Source organism: Sceloporus undulatus, chromosome 4, assembly GCF_019175285.1.
Source record: "Sceloporus undulatus isolate JIND9_A2432 ecotype Alabama chromosome 4, SceUnd_v1.1, whole genome shotgun sequence".
NCBI lineage: Eukaryota > Metazoa > Chordata > Lepidosauria > Squamata > Phrynosomatidae > Sceloporus > Sceloporus undulatus.
In genome coordinates, this window is record NC_056525.1 from 28,929,899 (window position 1) to 28,949,438 (window position 19,540).

The window sequence follows — 19,540 nt, forward strand, 5'->3', positions numbered from 1 at the left end:
TGGTGCCAGCTTCCATCTAGGTCAAGACGCACTCACTATTCCTTTCTTCTAGTTTTCCCTAAACTCCAAGCCTTTATTTCAAAAACCATCTCTCTGGCTGACAAAGGTGACTCCATCTTTCTATAGTTTTTATATTTCAACAAGGAATTTCCACCACACTTCACTGGCTTCTTCATTGTGCAAAGATGTTAAAAAAACCATACAGGAGAAGCAAAAGTGATGGGTGTTAGAGTCACAGGCTTACATTCTTTGTAGATGTTGTCTCTGCTGTAGTTTAGTTGATTTGGAGGAATCTCAATGCAGGCAGAGGCCATTCCCCTCTTGGGCATGTGGGGATCTAGACAAATGACAGTAAAATTTAAGCTCCATTAACATTTAAGTTCCATTAGTTCTTTTGGGGGTTGTGGATTTTGATGCTGCATGGCTACTCCTGAATGTTTCCAGGAACAGAGTAACATCTGAGACAGAATGTAGATCTATTACTCTAACATGATGAGCCTTTTTCTCCTGTTCAATTTCTAACACTTCTGCCTGAGGAATAAGCCAGTGAAACTTTGAAAGCTTGCACAATGTGTTTTTTACTTTGGAGCTGGCCCAATAAAATTATTGCTGCTTGTTGATTTTGGATTTTGCTGCATTTTCCTGCATGGCCAAAACTGCAACCCTTGAATATACTTCTTGGTTAGAAGAGGTGCTCCCTTTGAGATCATAACAGAGGAAAGTATTACAATGGAGGGGGGTAGTTGTATCAAGCCAAACCGAAGGGTTCTAACAAATATAGTAAATATTTACTATAGTACTATATTTACTATATAATATTATATTTACTATATAGTAAATATTTATACCCTTTTAGAAATGATACTGGCTTTTCTGCTCTAGGGTTTAATTATTCTCTCATTTCTTTATACAATTGCCTTTTTGTAATTGGAAGTGGGATACAATTTATCCTGGCTATTCACATTTTTTGTTAGAATAATAAATAAATAATAAATAAAATTTTTATTTATATCCCGCCCTTCCAATGATCAGGGCGGCTTACATCAGAATTAAAACAACAATCAATACAAAAAGGTTAAAATACAAATATAATACAGACAACCATTACAAAAAATAATAAACAAAAAGCCCCATAGCCCAACCTCTTGGCCACGGAAGAGGAGGGAGGCCCACAGGATATTTATTCGGGGAATGCCTGTTGGAACAGGAAGGTTTTTAAGTCCTTCCTGAATTGGGCCAGGGTGGTAGTCGAGCGGAGCTCAGTGGGCAGCGTATTCCAAAGGGCTGGGGCAGCCGTGGAGAATGTCCTCCGTGTGGTGGAGGCTAACCTAGCCCCAGGCACCTTTAGTAATTGCTGCCCAGACGTTCTGAGGGTGCGAGGCGGAATGTACGGGGAGAGGCGGTCCTTTAGGTATCCTGGGCCCAAGCCATTTAGGGCTTTATAGGTAATTACCAACACCTTATATTGAGCTCGGAAGCGGATGGGCAGCCAATGGAGATCTTTCAAAATAGGTGTTATATGGCTGGTCCTGGGGGCAGCAGTGACCAGCCAGGCTGCCATATTCTGCACCATTTGGAGCTTCCGAGTTTGGTATAAGGGTTGCCCCACGTAGAGTACATTGCAGAAATCCAGTCTCGAAGTTACCAGAGCATGTACAACAGTTTCTAGGTCCCTCTGGGCCAGGTATGGGCGCAGCTGGCGAATCAGCCGAAGCTGATAACAAGTGCTCTTGACCGTCGCATTCACCTGACCTGTCAGGTGAAGCGACGAGTCAAGAAGCACCCCCAGACTGCGCACGGAGTCCTTCACAGGGAGCGTGACCCCGTTCAGGACAGGTGGAACCACCGCCATTCCTGGACCAGGAGAACCTATCACTAGTACCTCCGTTTTCTCTGGATTCAATTTGAGTCGGTTTTCCCTCATCCAGCCCATTACTGACTCTAGACAGGCCATGAGAGGAGAGACGCCATCCCCAGTCACTGCATCAGTCGGAGACATAGAGAAAATAATTTGGGTGTCTTCAGCGTACTGATAACCCCGCGCCCCATGTCTCCGGATGATCTCTCCCAGCGGTTTCATGTAAATGTTAAATAGCATGGGAGACAGAATGGCTCCTTGAGGGACCCCAGTTTTAAGGGGCCTCTCATCAGAGCACACGTCTCCCAACTGCACCATCTGGGACCTCCCAGAGAGGTAGGACCGGAACCACTGGAGCGCAGTGCCCCCGATTCCCACCTCTGCCAGGCGTCCCAGAAGGATACCATGGTCTATGGTATCGAAAGCCACTGAGATGTCCAAGAGCACCAGCAGGGACACGCTTCCCCTGTCGATGCTCAGACGGAGATCATCGACCAAGGCGACCATGGCCGTCTCAACCCCGTAACCCGCCCGGAAGCCAGTTTGAAATGGGTCCAGATAATCCGTTTCATCCAAGACCGCCTGAAGCTGGATCGCAACCGCTCTCTCGATCACCTTACCCAAAAATGGCAGCAGCGAAACAGGCCGATAATTATTATGTACCAGGGGGTCGAGGGAGGGCTTTTTTAAAATAGGTTTTACAATGGCCAATTTAAGTTGAGATGAAAATAGCCCATCCCTCAGAGATGTATTAACTATCCGGCGTAACAACAATGTTGCCGCCGGTCCCCCCTGGGCCGCTAACCACGAGGGACAGGGATCAAGAGAGCAGGTTGTTTTCCGAACACTTCCAAGGATCTTGTCCACAACCTCGGTACTCACCAACTCAAACTGATCCAGTTTAACATAGTCCACAGAGGCTCTGGACACTTCTACCCTAGGTTCTGCTGAAATGTCGGCGTTCAGACCTTCGCTTATACGAGAGGTTTTATCCGCAAAAAAGTCGTTAAACAAGTCGCAGCAGGCCTTAGAAGGTTCAAGGATCTGGTTCAGGGTGGAAGGGAGCTGAGTTAGCTCCCTAACCACCCTGAACAACTCTGCCGGATGCGACTCAGCGGACGCAATACGAGCACCATAGAACGAATTCTTTGTTGCTCGTATTGCCTCTCCGTAGTCCTTTAACAGTTGGTCTAGGAGAGCCTTGTCGTGTAAGCGAAGGTGTTTCCGCCAACGGTACTCTAGCCGTCGCAGAACCCGCTTCCTTGCCCGGAGATCTTCCGTATACCAGGGCTTACGTTTGGAAGCAGGCCTGAGAGGGCGCTTGGGAGCGATCCTGTGTATAGCCCTAGAAAGACCGGTACTATATTCCAAATACCGGTGAGGGCATCAACAGAGTCGCCGTCATTTCCAACCGTGAGCCCCTCTAAGGCTTCTTGGAACCTCTCAGGTTCCATCAGCCTTCGAGGGTGGACCATCCTAACAGGTCCACCACCCCCGGGGGGGATCTGGGTAGAGGCCTTGATTTTCACCTCTATCAGGAAGTGATCCATCCATGGCAGGGGGGAAATATTAGCTATTTCCGCCCACAGATTTTCCACATCCGAACAGAAGACCAAATCGAGAGTATTACCCGCACAATGCGTAGGACCCTGTATCAGCTGGGACAGGCCCATGGCCGCCATGGTATCCATGAATTCCCGAGCCGCACCAGATGGAACATGGCTGGCTGTGAGGGAGATGTTGAAGTCGCCCAGGACGAGGAGCCTGGGCGTCTCCAACATCAGCTCAGTGACCAGCTGTGTCAGCTCGTTAAGGGAGTCCGCTAGTGCACGGGGTGGCCGATACACTAACAGAATCCCTAGACTGTCCCTAGCCTTTAGGGTCAGGTAAATACACTCGATATGAGAGGTCTGTCGGATGTGGTTCCTGGTGAGGGACACGGTGTTCCTATATATCAAGGCCACACACCCCCCGCCCACCTAACCTGCGCTGGTCCTTCACCGAGAACCCAGCAGGCAGGGCCTGAGCCCACACAGCATCCCCTTCAGGCCCCAGCCAGGTCTCGGTAATGCAAGCCAGGTCACACTTAGAGTCCTCCAGTAGCTCCTGGAGGATGTAGGTCTTGTTGTTGACAGACCTGGCATTGCACAGGAGCAGCGACAGGGTTTGTGGCACGGTTGGAGTAACCCTCAGGTCCTTCAGGTTGGGAGGGGGACAGGAAGGCGAGATAGATATGATGCATCGATCACGCCTTCCCCTGGAACGCAAGTCCCTTCTCCCACCACCATACCTCCCCCTGCCCCACACAACCTCAATTGGAGCTCCGCCCGCAGAGATGTTATCCCCAGCCCAGGCATCCCCCGCATCCCTATCCTCTCCCCACCCTTCTATGGCTACTAGAGGAGCAGAGGCTAGCCACCGCAGGCATCCCCTGCTCCCGGGCTAATCGAAAGCCTCCCACACCCAATAAAAGCTGCGCAACTGAGCAGTTGCACAGCAGCGGTGCTCCCCAGTCCGTGGGCGACACTCCCGGGGCGGTGCGCAGATGCGCACCTCCGACACCCCGGGAGGAGGCCGCCCGGCAGAAGGTGCAGCTCTGGTGGCGTCGGTGGTCCGGCGAGGAGGCAGAAGGGGGCGTGTCAGGGAGGGGCCGGTTGCCCGGCTTTATACCCGCCGCTCTCACCTGGTGGGCTCCTCCCTGCTTCCCCCCAGCTGTCTTTAAAGGGCCTACTCACCTCCTGGCCGCCAAACGCCAAAGCCAGAAGCCAAGCCCAGAGTCTAAAAAGAGTCCCGCTGCGGTGCTCCCCAGTCCGTGGGCGCACCTCCGACACCCCGGGAGGAGGCCGCCCGGCAGAAGGCGCAGCTCTGGTGGCGTCGGTGGTTTGTTTTGTTTTAGCTATATATCTTGGGTTTTTTGGTTGTAGGGACTTCGGTTTGTTTGTTTGGGGTAGTTGTATGTAATATCACTGAACTGTGATAAGCATGCACTCTCATGTGATGAAATGCAAACTAGAAGACATGACTGCTGTGCTATCAACCATGTAAATTGCAGACTGAGGAAAGAGGGATGTGGGTAATCCAGTTCAGGGCTTTGGGGTGGGGCTTTAACCCTTTGACCATCACTGAGTTCCCAGTTTGAATTCACACACACACATTTTGCATTGCAAAAGAAATCTTACATTGGAACAAATGGAACCATTGGAGCAAATTGTAAGCATAACATGAGGGTCTCAATCTGGATCAAGGGACAAACAGTTAAACCCTCCCATCCCATGAGAGGCTGAGAACTCCATGGAACCTTTGATGACCCCATCCTGTGGCTTCAGTCATGCTTAGATTGGAACCATACTGCAGAAGCGCTGTGTATTTCATATTGGAGCCAAGGAAACAGTCCACGTTTTGCAAGATTGTACACAATTCCTGCAAAAATAATAGGTAATTAGTTTTTTGTGGGTTTTTCAGGCTATGTGGCCATGTTCTAGAAGATTCTCTTGATATTCCAGCCACAAATGCTGGTGAAACATCAGGAAGAAACTCTTCTAGAAAGATGGCCACATAGCCCAAAAAAAAACCCACAAAAACTATGGATGCCGGCCATGAAAGCCTTCAACTTCATAATAGGAAATTAATTTCAAACAAGATTTTGATCATTCAGTTGCTCTACCCTCTAAAATCCATAAAGAGTGTAACATCTTTTAGCTGCAAAATACATTTTGACTACTAGGAGATCTCTGCCTGGAAGCAGCCTTGAAACTGATCATTATATAGTATTTGAAAACCCTGAGTTGGATCCTAACTTAGCCATTCTTCTAATATACACAGTGGTGTCACTACGGTGGTGTGTCTGGTGCAGGCTACATTGTGTGTCACAAGAAGATCAGGTGCCAAGCTGGCACCAGGACCTCTACCTTCTCCTCCTCCCTCTCACACAGCAGTGTTAGTGCCACAGCCGCCCCCTGCTGGTTCCCCACAAGCCACCAACATCTGCAGACATGCACTGGGAGAACTTTGAGGAGGAAGATGAAAGTGCTCCAGCAAAGCTGTCCAAAGCCATATGCATCCAGGACAGGGAGCGCAAACTTGGCCTGGGGAGCACTACGATGGGATGAACCTTTTTCACCTCCTCCCTTCCCTGCTACCTCTGAGCCAAAGGAGAAGCTGAGATGGAGGGGGAACCTACTGAGTGGGAGGCATAGCATGCTTCCTACCCCTTCCCAGCAAGTCCCTGGCCCCCTTGGCTCCCATCAGGTGAAAAGCAGCTAACCCACACTGGCTTGGACCAAGGGCACCTTGTTCGCTTTTTCCTGTCCTGTCCCCTTTCCTATCTTTCTTTCCCCCTTCATTTTTCTTTTTCTGGTATTTCCTCTTATCTTGTCCCTTCCTTTCCTTTCATCTCTCTTTCTTCATTCCTCACCTTCCTCCTTTTCTCTTTTCTCAATCCACAGGGAGAGGCAGGAAAGAGGGGGAGGAAAACTTTTTGAAAGCAAAAGGCATATAAATTAAACAGATAATAATTTATCTTTTAGGTAGAAAAAGAAGAAGAGGAGGCTCCTTAACATAGGGCTTTGGTGTCATCACTGCAGATTATGAGGGGAGATCAGCACTCACCTCCACCTGCCCTCAAGTAACATTTGTTCAAATACACACACAGACACACACGCACACACGCTACTATGGATTCTGTAAGGTCTGCTTTGGGAGGCGATCCATGTGGATAACACCATGGAGATTATCGCACACCTCTTTTCGCTTGATCTGGGCATAGGCTTGAATGGGTGAAAACAGATCTTATTGCACACCTCCATGCCCAACTCAGCCACACTGCATACCCAATCTGGACACCTGGTGTAGTTTTCGAAGAACAATACTTTCCTGTTCTTCAGAAAGTATGCCAGGAGTCCAGAAGTCCAGATCGGGTATGCGATGCAGCCGAGTTGGGCACGGAGGCGTGCAATAAGATCCATTTGAGCCTGTGCCTAGCCCATGCCCAGATTGTGCAAAAAAAAAGGGCTCAGTAATCTCCCATGAGTTACCACACTGGGTGATACCAACCTTAGTGATGCCACTGATAATAAAATTAAATAATTTAGTCATGACTAAGTGCAACAGATTTCACCTGGTCCCCCATGCTGGTGAGGAATGATGAATGTTGTAGTCAAACACATTTGAAAAGCACCTAACTGGGAAATCTTGGTGTGTTCTAAGCATAACAACATCCAGATCCAACCCATCAGGAAAAACTGGCACTGTAGCTTAAGTACCAATCTATACATTCACACATTAAATTTATTTTAAGTGTTCTGATGAGTAACAGCAAAAAAACAATAAAGTTTGCTTTGCCATTGGTATTTTGCCCACAGATATTTCATCCTCATTTTTTCTGTCACAATGCACAAGACTGTAAAGTCTGGTTTTGACGACACACCCTGGAATATTAGCTGCCCTCATTATACCTCTCAAAGCTGTTATATATTTGTTCTGATTTGACTTTCCACTTCTGCACACTGAATTAGACAATGACTGTCTGTTGCAATATCAGACTTCAACAGTGTTTATGAGTTGTTTCTTTTTTTTTAGCTTAGATGGATGGGTAGGTAGGCAGATATTTCAACAGGTCTGATTATAAATGTGCAAAGAAGAAGCTGAAAATGATCAACTCATTTTCAGCTTTTGAAAGAAAAGTAGCACCCCAGTGGATACCCTCCAACATTTCAGAGATGCAAGGGGCCTGTCAACATCAGCATATAGACCAAAGGATATGTCCATGCAAAAAGAGCCCAAAAGTTATTAATGAGGAAGGACACAAGTAACTGCTCCTTTAAGCAGAGAAACCTGGACTTTATAAACTGATAGTTTTTTGTGGGTTTTTCAGGCTATGTGACAGTATTCTGAAAGAGTTCCATCCATCCATCAACCTTTATTAGGCATCTCAATAGTCAATATACAACAAACAATACAATACAAAATTAAACTAAAATAGTTTACATGAGTACTTTAAAAATTTATCATCCTTAAAATCATCTAACACTAAACTCTAACCATTATTTAATTTGTGCCAGATTTTAGTTGCCTCCATTAGAAAATTGGCCATCAATCGTGTAATCTATACATTACAATCCTCCAATAAATGTAGTAGAGTTATATCGGTTAAGCAGTAGTTCATTTCCATTAGTTTCTTTAGCAATTTCTCTCTCGGTTTTTGATACAACGGGCAAAGAAATATGATATGTTGGAGAGTATCTGGAGATAGTTCACATATGCATATTCGATTTGCAAAAGGAATCCCCAAATATCTACCCCTGGTGACACAGGAAGGGTGAATATTCAATCTTGCGAAGAGGAAAGCTTTCCTCGAAGCCTGAAGGGACAATGATTGAAAGTACTTTGGCATCTCACCACAATGGGAGGGAATGCCAAATACAGAAGGGGAGCACACTCTGGGAGGATTGGAATAAGTCATCTTATAGTCCCAACTCAATAAACAATCCTTAATTGTCTTGAAGCACTCCTCCTCAGTTAGGAGGAGTAGAGAGTCCAGACTTAGGCCCTTTAATTTTAATTTATCTTCATAGATTTTTGACCAATTAGTATAATAATTATCAGATAAAAGAAACCAAATTAGACTAGATCTATTAGGTCTATAGTGGATTTTTAGCCATGATTTGTACTCCATCAACCAAGCTGTGGTCTCGAGTGTATCCAGACCAAGCTCAGCATATAATGTTAGGTGATGAACACATGGTGGGATAGATAACAATTTCCTACAGAGTTGTGTTTGTAAACTTTCGACCTCCTTGTTAAAAGCTGTTACCCAAACAGATATACTATATAGTATTTGTGGTCTTATTTTGGTTTTGTAAATTTTCATAGCTGCAAGGAAATCTTGGTTTCCCTTCTTATAATAAAAGGATTGTAGAGTCGCCAAAGATCTTTTTCCAGATTGAACAACCTTTTCTCTCTGCTTTGCCCAAAGACCATTATAATGGAAAAGAACACCCAAATATGTATACATTTTTACCTGCTCTGAAAGAGTTTATTCCTGACATTTCACCAGCATCTGTGCCAGCCACAAATGCTGGCGAAACATCAGGACTAAATCCTTCCAGAATATGGCCACATAGCCCGAAAACCTCACAGAAACCTATGGATACTGGCCATGAAAGCCTTCAACTTCACTTTATGAATTGAATTTAGGAAAACTTCAGGGGGAAAAACTCAAATCAAGAAATACAATAGTCTCTCTCTGTGTGCATAAAAATTTGCTGCCCCTCAAGATAAGACCATTTTGCAGGTTATTTTTGATAGTGGCACTCATGCTATGATATAATCTGATAAGAGAAGTTTGTCAAGTTTTTTGTTTCTAATTTTCTTAGTGTGTCCTCTTATTAAAAAGCATTACCCAGCCTTGTCTGGCTTTTCTTTCAACTTATTTCCAGATTTAATACAGTTGGCTTAAAGCATCCCTTCCCTCCTCCACACCTGAGCTTTTAAACTGATTTGCATAGCACTTTAACTGTAATTTTAGATTCATTAAAACTTGTTATAGAAGGGCATCTGATAGACATGACAGTTAAATAAATAAGTAAAATAAAACAAATCCCCCATTCTCAGACGTTTGAGGCCAAAATACATGAGATGTGAGTGTTAATCCAAGAGTGATACCATGACAACTTTGAACAGAAGATGTAAAAATGCACACCCTGAATTTCATCAGGAATAAAGTTATTCAAGATTGTTTCACAAGAGTTCATTATTTGTAGAGCAATCATATCTTAAAAGCTCACTTAATTTAGGCTTATATAACACATTAAGAGAAATGCATTATCCATGCCTTTATGGTCTTCTTCCTCCAGGGTTGCAGTGCTTTCAAAATTATATGTCTAAATAATCAGACTTGTAAAAGAATTATGTGTTTATTTCCCAGTGACAAACAAAAGCAAGCTAATTTGCAACTTGCAGCATGAGGCAAGCTTATGTTTGGATAAGTAGATGTCTTTCATCTTTTAAGGGAGTTCCACTTCTAATAATGAACTGTGCCATCTATTTTGGGCCTTAGTGTGTTACTTTATACAGACATTTGGGAGAAACCCCATGGCAGAGCATGATGAAGGTCCCAGGCTGAATCTCTAATATCTCCCACTGAAAAAACTATTGGGAAGAAACCCAGGAAAGCCACTGTCAAAATAGACAACATTGCTCTGCATGGATTAAGAACCCGACCTGGTTTAAGGCAGCTTCCTACATTCTAAAATAAAGACAGGTATGCTGAAAACATGACCACAACCCCATGAAACAGCCATGCCATGTGCATAACCTTCTTGTTGACACAGAAAAGATTCCATTAATTCAAGTGAGTCAACTTCATGATAAGATGGAAATGGTTGCAATGAACTGCAGCTGTCTTATTAATGCAGCTTCTTCTCATGGTCTGAACTGTAAGACAGTTGCACAAAAAATCCATCTACACATTTTTCGCATTTATACACACATGATGATAATTTCAGAAGCCATTATGTGCTTGAAAAAATGTTCTGTTGCTATTACTGGCCCAGTCGATTCAGCAATACATGTGGAAATGAATGAGAAATACATTTTTATTATTTTTGCTTGTGGTGCTTCATATATTCTGTTTGAGCCCTATCAAGAACCTAATGAACATGGAGGCTGGGGTGGAAAGAGATTTTTGTGTGTGTCTTTTTTAGCTGTGAGTCCAGATAATGAGACACCTCAATGTATCTTGTATATCCTGAGACAGGCAGACAATAAGATAGTCAAATGTCTAGACTCAGATAGGCAGCAAGACAAGAAGAAGACAGTACAGGAAGGAGCTAATGAGCAGACTCCATTTCGTAAAAGATAAGAAAGGCATCACATTTGTTATTTGTTCCCAGCTGCTCAAGCATTGTTTTGAAAAGAAGCTGTGGATCAAATACTTAAAAAAAATATCTTGCACTGTAGTTATTACCAAAGATTGCAAATGACGGCGGGTGGGGGGATGATAGGCTGCAAAACATCGTTCCTTCCTATTAGCCTGATAAAGAGGGGAAATGAAAGCTGGGGGGATTCATCTCCTATGACAAAGGATGGGGCAGACCATAGATCTAAAAGTGCTGGTAGATCTCAGGACATTTTGAAGTGGATTGGCAGGGATTTCTGACTCAGGGCAGTATACACAATGCTACCCCCATTTAAGTATCACAACAACCCTGCAAAATAGGCCAAGCTGAACTGACATTCAGAATAATGTATTCAAGAACATTTCCAAAAACAAACAAACAAACAAAAAACAAAACAAAACCCTGAATTCCTGTTTGTCATGCAAAAGAGAGAGAGAGATCTGGGCGTATAGTTGAGCAATGTAAATTCTTTGCATTTGCTGCCTTTACAGTATGTCCCTTTTTTCTCCAATGAGTATACATCAGAGCTAGCATGGTATCATAGTTTGAGTGTTGGACTAGGACTGGAGGAATCTGAGGTTCTTATCCCTGCTTTGCCATGGAAATCCCATGGGTGATCTTGGGCAAATCACACTCTCTCAGCTTCAGAGGAAGGTAAAGGCAAAGGCATCTGAATAAATCTTGCCAAGAAATCTGCATGATAGGTTTACTTTAGGGTCACTATAAATCAGAAATGTCTTGAAGGCAAACAACACATATACACACAATCAAGCATAACTGAATCACCTCCTCTCAACTTTATCCTCCAACAAGATAAGTTGAATAGGTTCATCCAATGGTTCAATAGAATTTTAAACCTGGATCTCCCAAGCCCTAATCCAACAGTCTAACCCAGGGGTTCCCAACCTTTTTGATTCATGAATCCCTTATTTCTATAGGGGAGCACTAAGAGGCCCAACCTATGTCTTACAAGTTAATGGTGTTTAGGAGTATATATAAGAATATATGCTTATTCTTTAATTTCTTTCCATTTTTATTTGTTTCATTTTCCTGGAGCTGTCGTGGAGCACCTGGGAAGGACACGCTGAGCCCTAAGGACTCTTCAAAGCACAGGTTGACCATTACACTACTCTAGTTGTTTTCTATTGAAGTTGTTGTTGTTGTTGTTGTTGTGTCCCTTCAAGTTATTCCTGACTTATGATGACTTTAAGACAACCCTATCATGGGGCTTTCTTGGCAGAATTTGTTCAGAGGGGGCTTGCCTTCTCTGAGGCTGAGAGACTGTGGCTTGCTCAAGGTCACCCTGTGGGTTTCCATGCCTGAGCAGGTATTTGAATTCAATGTTGTAGTCCAACACTCAAACTATTAATCTGGGCTGATTTCTTTTGCTTGCAGACATACTAAATGCATAGAGGTCAGATATGAATCATCCCTTTTTCTTCTCTTTGCATTCAGACAACATCCAAAATTATCCTCCTGACCACCATCTTGAGGGGAGAGAAGCAGGCAAGAAACAACAGGCCTCTGCTTGCCAAGAAGAAAAGCCCTCTTCCCAACCACCATATTGAGGGGAGAGAAGCAGAGTCATGATGTGTTATGTATTGTTAATCTGATATTGGAAACCGCTCAAAGCGATCGTCCACAGAAAAACGGTATACAAGTAAAGCTTCTTCTTCTTCTTCTTCTTCTTCTTCTTCTTCTTCTTATTATTATTATTATTATTATTATTATTATTATTATTATCCAAAAGAGACCAGTATGGATTGCTACGGAGTACAAGGAAATATCTAAAAGGCAAGGTGAGGAATTTTGGGGGGAGTGTTTTATCTTTGTATTTTTGACAGGTTCTCCATGGGATATTGGGCAGCTCATTACAATACAGTATCTAAACTCTCTGCTTTGCCTAGATTTAGTTAAAAGGGTAGATATTGGAACACTTATTCACAGGGTTCTTAATGAGACACTATTTGAAGAAATTTCTATTCGTGTTGATGCAATTTTTTATAAAAAGATTACAAGCCCTAGATAGCTTGAGTGGGTCAGATTTCCTCTGATGTGTCACCAAGCTGCAGCTACAAGGCTGCTCCTTCAGAGACAGGGCAAGTGATTAAAGCCGAAGATGTTAAGTTATTTTGCAGCTGGCTTGGGTCAGCCTATGGCATCTGATGCCTTTCAGAATATTTTGTAGAGGAACTTCATGACAGGGCAATACTTTAGATGAAAAGGGCACTGTAATTAGTCCATGTCACGGAAGGAATTTAACTTTCACAATGCCAACTTCCCACCACCATGAATGCATTATTTTTAAAGGGCCAGTATACTATTATTCAACAAAACTACAGTTCTGATGTCAGTCAACATCCTGGCCAGGGAGGTTGCTGAAAAATAGTTGAAAAACAAAACAAACAATTATTGATGTAAAGTTGGCTTGTTTTAATTCATGCCATTCACACGGAAACTGATGATTGATTGCTTGATACTGTAATATTTGTATCTATATCTGAGAATCTCAGGGTGGTATACAATAAAATCAGTCTAAAACAATTTAAAACAATAAGAATAATGTTAAAAGACTAAATTAAACAATTTAACACTTAAAGTAAGACCTTTTATAACCACTTAAAACTATTTCAGACAACTAAAACACAATACATGTACAAATTGAGAAAAATCAATGAACGGATAAATGATATAGCAAACATGATCTTATGCAGGTAATGGAGAAATACAGTCTTTGCATTGGGCCATCTGTCTCTATTGCAGTAAGTTACATCTCCTAGACAGGACAGAGGGAAACCTTTTTCCTATAGAGATTCATAGGGTGGGAAAGACTTCAGACTTCTCAACTGAAAGATCTCAATAATATTTGATCCACAGGCTGGAGGTTCACAACCATTGCTAGTCCTAGAATGAGACATAGCAATCTTTTGGCAGGAAAATGAACAGGAAAGCCATCAGCCAAGAACCTGCCTGGCTTTAACTTGTTTTAGTTACTCTGGGTTTAAACACAGCCAAAGTTTAATCAAAAGATGTTTGATTGAGACAAGTCAGAGTAGAATCAAGGCCAAAAAGGGATGGAGTTACCAATATTTCTCTTATCTCGGTTTAGTATCCAACAGGGAAGGGGAAAGAGACATTGACATCCAGACATTCATCTTCACCAACTTGAACAACTTCACCCCAGCAATTTTGTAATGGACGTATAGAGAGGGAAGGAGTCAGTACATAATACCAGTAAAGGAGAGTAGGACCTGTGGTGGAGGGTGGCTGAGGCAGACTTCAGACTTCTTGACTGAAAAACCTCAATGATATTTGATCCACAGACTCAACATTCCCAACCCCTGCTAGTCCTAGGGCAGTACAGTACATAGAACTCTTTAGGCAGAAAAATGAACAGGGAGGCCACCAACCAAGAACCTGCCTGGTGTTAGCTTGTTTTGGTTACTCTGGATATAAATGCATCCAGCAGCTGGATAGAAGGTTGCCACTTGCCAGCTTACTGAACAGTGTCATCTGATCTGTTGGCCCTGAAAGCTCGGTTCCCAAACAACTCCCCCCACCCATCTAATTTCTCTTGTGTTCTTACCTGCTCTGAATTCCTTGCCTTCTGTGGATGAAACCTTGCCCTTCCATGCAAGCTGCGGCTTCTTCACTTTGCTTCCATGTTTTCTTGCTCTCTGTCAGTGAGCTCTCTTGTGTCTTGCTATGATTCTGGAAGAGACTCTGCCAATATTTACACTTCCCTGCTTCATGGCCAGGGTTTGCTTCTGAAAAATAGATTTTCAGCATCCCAGATTGGATTCATAGTTTACTCTGACAACAAACATTAAAACTACTCAAAGTAGCAATGTCTTTCTAGCAATTTAGAGCTGATTGACTATTTGGACTGAAAGTAGAAATTTTCATATTGCTATTGAGACTGAACTTCATTGATGACAGTTATTCTAGGAAGATGAGTATCTTATAGTTTTAAAAAATGCAGGCAAAACATCATACTGATTAATAATCAGTGAAAGAAACCAACTAATTAAAATAAATTAAGTTGATAATTGAGCTAAAAATTTATCATGAAAAGGACAATTTAATTAAAAATATGGGCTGTCATTGTGTTGAGTGGTTAGAATGTTGTATGCTGAACTTACTACCTCATAACAGTTTTGAATTCATGTTTATCAACATGAAACCACTACTACTGCCACAAATGCCCCTAAAGCCCACCTTCCAACCAGATAGCTATACTGAATGAAGGATCATAGAATCATAGAATCATAGAGTTGGAAGAGACCGTAAGGGCCATCCAGTCCAACCCCCTGCCATGCAGGAAATCACAATCAAAGCATCCCTGACAGATGGCTATCTAGCCTCTCCTTAAAGACCTCCAAGGAAGGAGACTCCACTACACTCCAAGGCAGTGTGTTCCACTGTCGAACAGCCCTTACTGTCAGAGAAAGTTCCTCCTAATGTTGAGGTGGAATCTCTTTTCCTGTAGCTTGCATCTATTGTTCCGGGTTCTGTTCTCTGGAGCAGCAGAAAACAAGCTTGCTCCCTCCTCAGTATGATATCCTTTCAAATATTTAAACAGGGCTATCATATCACCTCTTAACCTTCTCTTCTCCAGAATAAACATCCCCAGCTCCCTGAGTCGTACCTCATAGGACATGGTTTCCAGACCTTTCACCATTTTAGTTGCCCTCCTTTGGACACGCTCCAGTTTCTCCACATCCTTTTTAAATTGTGGTGCCCAGAACTGGACACAATATTCCAGGTGGGGCCTGACTAAAGCAGAATACAGTGGCAGGATTACTTCTCTTGATCTAGACACTATACTTTTATTGATGCAGCCTAAAATTGCATTGGTCTGTTTAGCTGCAGTATCGCACTGTTCATTCATGTTGAACTTGTGGTCTGCTTGGACTCCCAGATCCCTTTCACAGGTAGTCTCATTCAGCCAGGTGTCCCCCATCCTATATCTGTGCATTTTATTTTTCTTCATGAGGAGTTCTATGGTGCTGACAAGCAGGGTGCTGAAGCATGATACATCCAGGTCACTCCCATTAGCAAACTACAATTTGATGAGGAATTGCATTTTGTCATGTTCTACCTGGATGAAGAGTCTTCAGAGGAGGAGGGTGAGAGCAGGGATTCTGAGGCAGGCCCAGCCTTGGCAGAAAAGACATGCTGAGGTAGTAAATCTTATAAAATTATGGAAGTATAGCCATTACCAGGACTCCTTGCTTAATACTTCTGTGCTTCTTCATCTTGGATTGATGTCTTTGACATCAGGGTTTGATCTTGGATTGATATCTTTGTCTTCTCCCTTTTGTCTTTGGTGTTCAGTTGTTTGACTCAGAACCTGGACTGATTTTGGAATTCACCCCAGCTGCATGGACAGTGCTTTCCTGGCTTTGGTTAGATGAGAGGTGCAGAACTACAGGGTACTTGACAGGCACAAACTAGGATACATCTCTGCTTGTCATAGCACAGGTCACTGGTAGGAGGGGGCAGGACAAATCATCCTTCACTGACAGGAAGGGCTAGACACATCATCCTTCAGTATCCCACTCACCAGAGCCACAGAATTCCATCAGATGAAGGCAGATTTAGGGGTCAGATTGGGAAATGGACATAGCTATGATGTTGTAGGTATGTAAACTATGGAGGATCCTGACTATTGTTTAATTAAGTGTTTGACTTAAATTGGTGTTTCAGGCTCAGCATAATTCCAGAATTAATTTATTAATTAGTTAAATGAGAAACATTGCTAAAGGGCCAACAATGTTTACATTTCCCAGCTGGTTCTTTTCCCAAACCCTAGTTTTACATCTTGATGATTCTTCCCTTCCCATCCGTAACCCTTTTTAAAATGAGTAAAGGTAGCAATCTGAATGAAAGTTATAGAAGCACATGAAATCCATGTGAAGTAAAGCCCGGGGAAAAAAAGGAGCAAATGTCTTAACATAAAACAACTTTCTCCTCTATTTTACACAATACGTTTTGGCTTAAGTCCAGTTTCTATTTCCAGCTAGAACACACCAACTGAAGCAATTTCTAAATCTTTAAAATCAAATGAGTAGGCCTGCTGGGGTAGGTTGTTAACACACTTTTAAATTCAGACAGCATATTTATCTGTCAAACCTCTCCCAGCAGGTCATAATATTTTTAATAATTTTGTGCAGGAAACAAATTTTGTGTGCATTGAACCATCAAAAAGCAAAAGTGTCATTATCTCAAGCATCCATCTGGACAATTTGGGATTTTGGATTCAGAATTCTGGATAAAGGAGATTCAACCTGTATAGCATTTACTATACATCTGTTTATAGGCTTGTTCCAATTTGCCTCTACTTCAACCCATGGGGGCTGGTGCATGGGAGCTGCTGAAAGTGGCCACTGCTCCCCAGGATCATTACCCGTCTAGACACCACCAGCCTACTCCTGCCTGCCTCATTACTTGCAACCAGTTCATGAGGTGTTTGGGTCTCTTAGACTCTTCCCTAGTCAGCTTCTCAGTTTGCATTTACAGAACTCAGCTACCAAGTCCTTCTTATGCTATTGTTAACTGCCTTTGAGTCGATCTTGACTCATGTTGGCTCTATGGATGAGACATCTCCATGACCCCCACTGCTCTGCTTAATTCCCGCAACCCCATACTCATGACCTCCTTAATAGAGCCCATCCATCTGGCATGTGGCCTTCTTCACTTCCTACTTGCCTCCACCCTTCCCAGCATTATTGTCTTTCCCAATGAGTCCTTCCTTCTCATGATGTGCACAAAGTATGACAGCCTCAGTTTGATCATCTTGGCTTCCAGGGAGGTTTCTGGCTTGATCTGCTCTAGGAGCCATTTGTATGTCCTTTTGTCTGTCCACGGGATCCTCAGAACTTTTCTCTAACACCACATCTCAAATGAATTGATTTTCTTCCTGTCATCTTTCTTAATTGTCTAGCTCTCACATCCATACATGGTAATAGGGAATACAATGACGTGTATGATTCTAAGCTTTGTGCTAAGTTGTATATCTTTGCATTTTAGAATCTTTTCTGATCTTTCATAGCCACCCTCCCCATTCTTAATCTTCTTCTGATTTTTTTGACTGCAGTCCCCATTTCTATCAATGTTTGATCCCAGCTATGGAAATTCTTTTACTATTTCTATTTCTTCATTGTCTAGGTTGAACTTGTGAACATCTGCGGTGGTCATTATTTTTGTTTTCTTTCTGTTCAACATTAAGCCTGACTTTGCACTTTCTTCTTTGATCTTCCTTAGTGGGTGTTCAAGGTCTTTGAGGTTTTCTGCTAGTACTATGGTACATTTGCATATCTTAGGAGTTTATCGCTTGGGCAAATAAGCCGGCTTACCTCTTCCAGCTTCAGTTCTTGATTCGGGATGCCCCCAGATGTTATCATAACTAAATCGCCACTGATCTAGCTGAGATGCTGTCACCAGGATGCATTCAGGGCTGAAGCCTCACTGAGCCCACGCTTTTTCAAAGTCAGGGAACTTCCAACTTCAGAAAATGGCTGGCTGAGTGAAACTTCGAGCTGGAATGCATCTGGGTGGTGGCATCAAGGCTAGATCAGTAGTGATTTAGTTATGATAACATCTGGGGGCATCCTGGATCCAGAATTGAAGTTGAAAGAGGTAAACTAGCTTATTTGCCCAAGCAATAAGCTCCTTATATTGTTCATAGTCACTCCTCCTTCTTCTGTGTCCAAGCCTGCTTTTTTATAGTATGTTCTGCATACAAGCTGAACAGATAGGGTGAAAGGATGAAGCCTTGTCTGACCCCTTTGCCAACTGGAAACCATTCTGTTTTTCCATGTTCTGTTCTGACAGTAGCCTCTTGTCCTGAGTACAGAGTCCTCATCAGGAATATCAGATGTGTTGGCACTCCCAAGTCTTTAAGAGCATTCCATAGCCTTTCATGATCTATGCCAGTGGTTCCCAACCTGTGGGTCGGGACCCCTTTGGAGGTCGAATGACCCTTTCATGGGGGTCACCTAAGACCATTGGAAAGCACCTATTTAATTACAGTTATGAAGTAGCAATGAAAATAATTTCATGGGTTTGGGTCACCACAACATGAGGAACTGTATTAAGGAGTCACGATATTAGGAAGGTTGGGAACCACTGATCTATGCAGTCAAAAGCTATGCTATAGTCTATAGAGCACATGCTAATTTTCTTTTGAAATTCCCTGGTGATCTCCTTTAGCCATCATATGTTTGCAATGTAGTCCCTTATGCCTCTTCCTTTCCTGAAACTTGCTTCAACCTCTGGGGTTTCTCTCTCCAGAATGGTTGGAGTCTACACTGCAAAATTATGAGCATGATTTTACTTGTGTGGGAGATCAGTGCTATGGTCCTATAGTTGCTGCAGTCTCTTGTATCTCCCTTTTTGTAGATGGGGATGTATATTGATTGCTTCCAATCTGTTGGCCATCTATTTGTTTTCCATATCTGTTGACATATGTTGGTTAGAACTAGAGTTGACTCTGTTAATGTGGATTGCAGCAGTTCAACTGGAATATCATCTGTTCCTGGGGATTTGTGTTTTGCTATTTCTCTTATTGCAGTTTCTACCTCGCTTTTTAGAATTTGGCATTCCTCTTCACATGTCTCTTCATTCCATGTGTCCTTCATTTTGTCATCTCTTTTATAAAATTCTCTTCCTATAAGGATTCACAAGTACACAGAGTTATAGGAACATCTTTATGAAATAGCAGTAGCAATTCCCCCTGTCCAGGCACCAACACACTAACTTATTGGCCTGAGACAAAGGCCCT